The 7,482-nt window shown below is 52.0% G+C and overlaps 1 protein-coding gene across 2 annotated transcripts in view; it reads left to right on the forward strand.

Moving 5' to 3' along the window:
* The first annotated feature begins 3,367 nt into the window (after positions 1–3,367).
* Positions 3,368–7,482, forward strand: part of Bik (BCL2 interacting killer) — a 17,413-nt gene continuing 13,298 nt past the window's right edge. The window contains exon 1 of one of the 2 annotated variants that reach the window (XM_021217345.1): positions 3,368–3,435. The gene's annotated coding sequence lies outside the window, so the exon portion shown is untranslated. Of the gene's footprint in view, positions 3,843–7,482 lie in introns of both variants that reach the window. The other variant, XM_021217346.1, reaches the window with a different exon arrangement.

Raw genomic sequence — 7,482 nt, forward strand, 5'->3', positions numbered from 1 at the left:
CCCAAGAGCGAGCAGACATGTGTTCAGCCTCGCTGTCCATGCCTGCTGAAGGTGCACGGGGGGTTTCTGGGAGCTGTGATTGTTTTTTTGAGAAAATCTGCTATCACACCGATGCCTGTCAAAGGATGTTATTTCTGGATGGGAGGAGAGTCCACAGGGCTGGGGCTTCTTCCTGTCTGCACCGCGTGGATCCACTGCCTCCCACCGGACCTGACTTGAATGATAACCCGGGCACAGCCACAGTCTGCGGCTCAAGGCCTCTACGAGGCTGCAGGGCCAGCTATCTCAGGACCCTGGATTCCTGGAATTGTCTGACAGAGTGGAAGTCTGTCCTCTATCCCCTGACAAGCTGCGCACTCCAAAACAGGTCATTTCGGTCACCCCAGCCACTGGCTCTCTGGCCTGACGTGTGTCTAAATTAAATTGCTTTTAAATACCCATGCCACCGGGCTAAGCAAGCTGCACTGTCTATTCTGCCAGGACTGTTTGCAGTGAGGGTTCTTTTTGTCACCAGTGAAGCTGGCCTTGTCCAGAGAGCAGCATGGTCTCAGCTAGTTAACTCTCCTTGGCAACTGTCGGTCTGGATCCTGGTGATCCTCATTGTTTAACATTTTGAGCCTGCTCTGTTGTCCTTTGTGGACTTGGATTGATTCGTATTGATTTTTGATTTTCCCTACCAAAACCGGCACGGATGGTAAACATCTGACTTGGTGCATGTCGAACTGTGTGTGTGCGCGGGTGCCGACGACCTCAGTTCTGTCACCCAAGGAGCTCTCTTGCGCCCCCTTTTCACCAACTCCTGTCTCCATTATTTTCCCTTCTCTCCATAGATGACCTTCGCTTTGTTTCAAACTTCATGTGAGTGTAAACCGTGGTGCAAAGGAGGTGCTTTTCAATTGGTAAAGCCATTGCTAAATTCAATCCCAGCACCCATGTAGAGATCTGTGTGGCAGTGCTGGCTTGAACCTCTGCGTTGGGGAGGCAGGGACAGTGAGATTCCTGGGCAGGCTGGCTAGCCCCATTGGTGACTGGCGGTCCAGTAGAAGGTATGCACTCCACCAACAAAGCTGTACCCCAATCCCCCATTCTTCCGGTTTAAGGCAGGGGGTTTCACTATGTAGCCCAGGCTGGCCTGAAACTCTCATTCCTCCTGCCTCCATTTGTAGAATGTGGCTTGCCGGTGCCACTGCACCAGACTCTACCAGTATTTGTTAAACGAAGGATCCAAAGACAGCTCAAGGCCAAAGCTTGGCCTGAAGTCATCAGTGTCAGCTGGGCCATAGATACAAGTGATCACGGGCACAGACGGCAGCGGGATTATGGGGATCCATCCAGAGGTAGTTATGAGCAGCACCTGTGGATTGAGGCCCTAAAGAAGAAAGGGGCAAGTCCCTGAGTATGGTCCTCTCAGGGAACAGGGTTTATAGCCTAGTGGCTCAGGGACAGAACATGGGATCTACATGATGAAGGAGAGAACTGACCTCTGAAGGTTGTCCTCGGACCTTCACACACATATTCCCCTTTCCAACAGAATGAATGAGTAAATGTTTCAAAAGAAAGGAAGAGAAGAGCAAATGTGAGCCCTGGGGACAGAAGGTGGCGGTCCCTATTGTCATCGCTTGTATTACTTCTTGCATCTGACACAATTATGGAGCACTAACAGGAAGCCACACTCTTATTTAAGTGGTTTTGACCCATTTCCCTTCCTTTGTCTCTTTCTTTCTTTCTTTCTTTCTTTCTTTCTTTCTTTCTTTCTTTCTTTCTTTCTTCCTTCCTTCCTTCCTTCCTTCCTTCCTTCCTTCTTTCCTTCCTTTTTTTCTTTTAATTTATTTTTAGTCAGGGTCTCTTGTACCCCACCTTCTCCTGGAACTCACTGTAAAACTGTGTATGTAGCCTTGAACTCCTTGACCTTCCTGCTTCCACTTCCCAAACCTGAGATGAGTTTTTCTTTGTAATTTGAGACACGGACTTTCAACCTGGTGGTAGTAGTGGTTGGTGCTGTGCCTTTAGTCCCCTCCAAATAATGAATTCTTGCTATATTGCCCAGAACCTACCCAACTTCCCAGCCTCCCCAGCGGCAGGCTGTTCAGGGATGAGTCACTGCGCTAGCCACCCATTTGATCAGTGTGTTGCCCTGGGGATCTTGCAGGCTAAATATTTTCACTCACCCCCTCCCCTGGGTCCGTAAGTCCCCATCTGACCTCAAACTGGAAGCTCCACCTTGTCTACTGTTTACAGAACATTTACTATGTGCCTGGCATTGTGCCTCCAGACACCCTTGCACACATCTGATGACCTGTCAGGTCTTTCTAGACTGTGAGACCCCCTTGTCGCTGTCTCTCTTCTCTCAGTCTCAATTTTCTGCAAATTCATCTGCAAAATGTACTGGCAGAGATGTTTCAAGGTCTCCTGCCTCCAACTCCAGGTTGTGGCAATCCCTTATGGCTATGACCAAAGATCAGGGTTCAATTTGCTTCTGGGCTTGGAGGTAACAGAAGGACCACAGAACTGGAAAGATCTGAGTGACAGGATTGGATGGCCTCTAAGATTAAATTCTGTCTAGGATCTTCTAACATATGGGGAGGAGGGGCTGCCTTCCCGTGTCAGGAGAACGTTTAAGGAACCCCAAGTATCACCGCCTCTCTCCTAACAGGAGAGGGAAGAGCCCAGTTGACTACTTGACAAAGCACGCAGTAGGAGGCACCTGCCCCAGACTCTGACCTCTGCTACCCCGAGAGGAGCTGACTTGGGATAAACAAGTTTTGTTGTTTTATAGACAGTGGTTACTTTGTAATTCGGCCAGTGCTCCATCATAACTCACCTGGGAGCCCCTACTCCAGGGAACTGGAGACTGAACTCCTCCCATTTCACCTATAATTCTAGATTTCACCTCCTACCATCCTCTCCTTCACCCCAAGTCTTTGCCGGGGGCGGGGGGACTGGGAGAGCTCCCCATACACCGGGAGAGAAGAGAGAGGGGAGAGGTGGAGATTTGGGGGTGCCGTGGGAAGCTTGTAGCAGGCGGGAGCAAAGGGAAGCCACAGAAGCACCAAGCCTTTAGGAGTACTATGAGGACCAAGTAGGCAGCCCTTGCTAGGGTTTGGCCGCTGCGATGGCAGAGGCGGCGTCTGCGGAGAGCACACTCGCAGAGGCACTGGCTCGGACACAGTAGCAGGTCCACAGGCGACGGAGGGATGTCTGCAAGCTAACGACTTTAAAACAGGGGTTCTGTAGCCACTTATTGGGGTCGGGGATTTGGAGCCCCGGAGGGAGGAGTTAAAGGGGCGGGGCGGGGCGGGCGCTGCCACCTATCAGGGTCCAGCCCGCCGCTCACAATAACCCGCCTCCAGCCAGCGCCCCCGACTCCGCCACCGGCGTCCCAGCCGAGAGGTGTTCGGGCAGCTCGCCCGCCGCTACGCCAGCTCATCTTGGTAGGTAAGTGTCGGGCAGCCCTAGCCCGAGTTGCTGGAAAGTTGGGGACCCGTGTCCAAATCCCTCGGTGGTCCCGGCTCTGAAACGTCCCCTCTGCCTCTGACACCCCAGAAGGTGCTAGCCGGGACCGTGTGTCTCGCTGCGCGTCCATGCACTGGGGTGGCTCTTGTGTCCTGGTTCCAGGACGCGGTGAGCAAGTGGCCTTCGTTGTCGCTGTGCCCTGGTTGTCGAAAACTTAGGGGGAGCAGCTCGAGACCTGGGCGCGGCACTACCACAGTAGGGCGGCCAGGCTCAGCCCGGGCCGCAGGCGGAAGATGGCGTCGGCACCTGTCTCCGCGAGGACTCGAGAGTTCGCATCTGTCCCTCCCTCCGGGATCCTGGGATTCTCACCGACCCTGCCGCGCGACCTGGTAGTTCACACCTGTCCCCGACAGAATCCAGCTTCGCATCTGTCCTCTCTGGGACCCGGGGACATAGGTCTTCGAGGGGCGGCAGAAGGGCCTTCTTAGCCGACCTGGGTAGTTCAGACCTGGTAGTTCCCCGAAGCTCCTAGCTACCTGCCTGCGCTCAGGCGCACGGACTGGGCGTGCATCCGAGGGGCCGTCAAGGTCGCCCGGGTACCAGCCGCAACCAGCACTGGGGGCTCAGTGCTTGTGTCACTTTTCGGCCGTGTGGCCTTCAGGATGCGGATGCAGGTGGTTTTGTAAACTTAATTACTCTTCTGAAGTGTAACTGAGCCACCCCTGCGAAGTGTTGTTTGTTGTTGTTGTCCTCTCCTCCATGCAGGTGATAACACTGTTACAGTGGCCTGGAGCCAGCTGCAGCTCTTAGGAAGGCAGGTCTCCCGTACCTACTTTGGGGGATGGGGGAGTCGTCAGTGAACCTTAATTTTAACCTCGGGGAAGCAGCCCTCATTTCAGATAGGCTTATATCCCAACGGTCACATAGAGCTGGCTCCTTCAAAGCCTGGAGGGCTTTCTTAGAGGCCACACCAACCTCTTTACCTGTGACCTACTTTCTGTTCTGTCTGTGTGGCTTTCTACAGGCTCCTCCACCATTCTGGACCTCAGTTTGTTGAGTTTGTGAAATGCATTGTGGTTTAGCCCGGTGGGGAGGGACCTTCCCCAATAATTGCCTGAGTAGCTCATCAATGCTACCTTGATTTCCACTTGGTTTGGGCATGTTTACTGTTGCTATTTTACAAGTATCCACCAAAGGGTCATCTGGGATCCTTGGCTGCCTTTGGATCTAGTGTCCTGCCTAGGGCAGGTGGCACTCCTGACCTCCCAGCCTTGCCTCTCCCCCACATCTCTCACTCCACCCCACCAATTTTCTCCCCTCTATACTCCAGGATTTGAGGCAAAGTCTCACTTAGCCTAGGCTGGCCCCCAGCTCACTATGTAGCCGAGGGTGGTCCTGATTCTCTTACTTTCACCACCTGAGTTCTAGGATTCCAGGTATAGTTACTGTGTCCAGGTTATTTGTAGCTGGGGATGGAACTCAAGGCTCTGTGTATAGCCGTTTTTTTTCTTAAGTAAGGCCTCCCTATGTAGCAGAGGCTAGCCTTGCATTATCAATCCTTTAGTCTGCATCCCCAGCGCTGACTCTTAGTCTGCTTTCTGTTGCTAATAAGATACAGTGCATCAGGTTGAGTTATAAAGAAGTGAAATTTATTCTGGCATGTGATTCTGGGTTCATGTGGAGTTGAGGGGCCATGTTGGGTGACACCCTCTTGCTGGCAGAAGACATACAATGTACATTCTACCCATCTTCCAAAGGTCCAGCCTCTAAACCCCACAGTGAGGCTGAGTTTCCCTTCTAAATACCTCCTCACAAGGGGGATTAAATGTCAACACCCCAATCTTTGGAGACCCCCAGGTCGTATCTAACAACTGCACCTCCCCTTCAAGGTCACAGAGCTGCTGTTTCTCAGTTGTTCCTCCAGAGTTAGGTTTTAAAGGTTGTCAGTGGTTTGCTCGTTTTTGTATTTCGGAGACAGCGTCTCACACTTTATAGTCCAGGCTGTCTTTGAATTCTCAACTCTCGTGCCTCTGAGGTCCTGGGGTAATGGGCCATTATTGCTTATTTTTTAACTTTCTTAACTCAAAAGTGCACCTTGCCAGAGGATGCTGGCTCTCATCCCGAGCTGGAAAACGCAGCCTGTCATTTTCCAACTTGGTGACAAGCTCCTTTAACTTATCTTCTAAGCTGAACCCAAGTTAGCATTTTAATGTTGCCTTCTGTTTTGTTACCAGATCTGGGGATGGGACCCTGGGCTTTGTGTATTTTAAGCAACATGTTAACACTGAGCTGCTCCTCTGCCACAGTCCAGTTGATCCTTCTTTGTAGCGTCTTCAAGCACTGGAAGGTTTATAAGGGATCATTAGAGTGATATGTCCCTGGCTCTTCATCTTCTGATATCTTTACTCAGTTGACATTTCTCTGACAACCCCTCCATGTTCACCCTTCCTGACATCTCACCCATTAGTTGTTCTGTCCTAAGCCCTTGGCTTTCTGAAATAATCGCATGTATTCGTAGCTTGCATGTTCTGTGAGACAAGGAACATCAAATGTTCGGTCCCGGGTGCCCGTCATAGCCCGGACTCTCTCTGGATGGAGGGGTTGCCTGCATGCTTGGTCACTGTAATTTGGTTGATATACAGTAATGAAATCACTGCTGGATTCGCTGAGAGCAAAGAAACTGGAGCTTGTAGACTGGAGATGGAGCTCAGTTGGTAGAGCGGCTGCATAACACACACAGATTCCTGGGGTCAGCTCCCAGGACCACATAAACCAGGGATGGAGGCCAACACTAGCTAGCACTCGGAAGGAAGCAGAAGTTCAAGGTCATTCATTCTTGGCTGCATATTGAGTTGGAGGCCAGTGTAGAATACAGGAGACCCTGCCTTGAAAGAGAAGAAAAGTCACAGGGTACATACAGTTCGCCATCCTGTCTTATGTTCCTTTCCCACCTCTTTTAATAGCAGGGCAGGAGTATTTGGAAGGCCGTATTGGCCAGTGAGACTTCAGGCTGTTCTACCACAGACAGAACTTCCCCCATCTCCCTGGAAAGCATCCTGTTTTCAGTGAGTTGGTTACATTCATGGACAATTAATGACCCTTGCTTCCTCTGCGGCTGACAGAGCGAATCCCGCCAGAGAAATCACTGCTTTGCTCTCTGCCTAGAACAATTCGGAAGCCGTTTCAAGGAAGTGCTGGACGGTGCCCGGCTTTTGTTGGGAGTGGCCACCAGGAAGCCAGCAGCGGGTCTGGTCTGGACATATGTGGCTGCTTCCTTTCTCCTACCCTTGGTTGGCTAAAGCCAAGCCTTAGGAGAAAAGTGTCAGCAAATGCAGCCCAGGGCCGTTTCTTGGCCCCAAAGGCAGGCGGGAGAGGGCAGGGCACAGGGTGGCACGGAGAGGGCAGCTGATTTACCTAGTGTCAACACTGAGTTGTGACAATACAAAACACCCTCTGGGCACTGCCAAGGAAACCTGTTTTTCAGGAGATGGGAGAAAACGTGGTGCCCAGTTACCCGACCTGAGAGGAGGCTCACCATGCTCGGGAGGGGAGTGAAGGAGAGCCTACCTGACCATCTGGTGGAAGGCTGGGTGTTGGAGACCACTCCAGGGTCCTCCACACAGGGGCGTGGTCTCCCCTTGTCCCCGTGAGCTGCTCATTCTTAATATTTTGCAGAGAACTTTCCCTGGGCAGACAGACAGGTAAACATTTAATGAGGCCATAAAGGGCCAAGTGCCCTATCCAAGTCAGCTGACCCAAGGTGCTGGGACAACAGAGCCAGGAGCAGTGGAATTCTGTCCTGGAGACAGAGGGCTGAGGAGCAAGCTGGTCGTCTGGCTTACTTGGGGACATGGGATGCTGAAGGCTCAGTAAAGGGTCTAGGTAAGAGCCCAACGCCACCAGAAGGAAGGCGGCAGAGGATGGAGTCCACCTCCCAGAGGAGCTCAGTCAACTCTGGTACTTCCTCCTCAGGCTCAAACATTCCAGAGCAGATGAAGAACTTAGAAGCTGAAAGGCGAGGAGGTAGCT

The sequence above is a fragment of the Mus pahari genome, chromosome 17, assembly GCF_900095145.1.
Source record: "Mus pahari chromosome 17, PAHARI_EIJ_v1.1, whole genome shotgun sequence".
Classification (NCBI taxonomy): domain Eukaryota; kingdom Metazoa; phylum Chordata; class Mammalia; order Rodentia; family Muridae; genus Mus; species Mus pahari.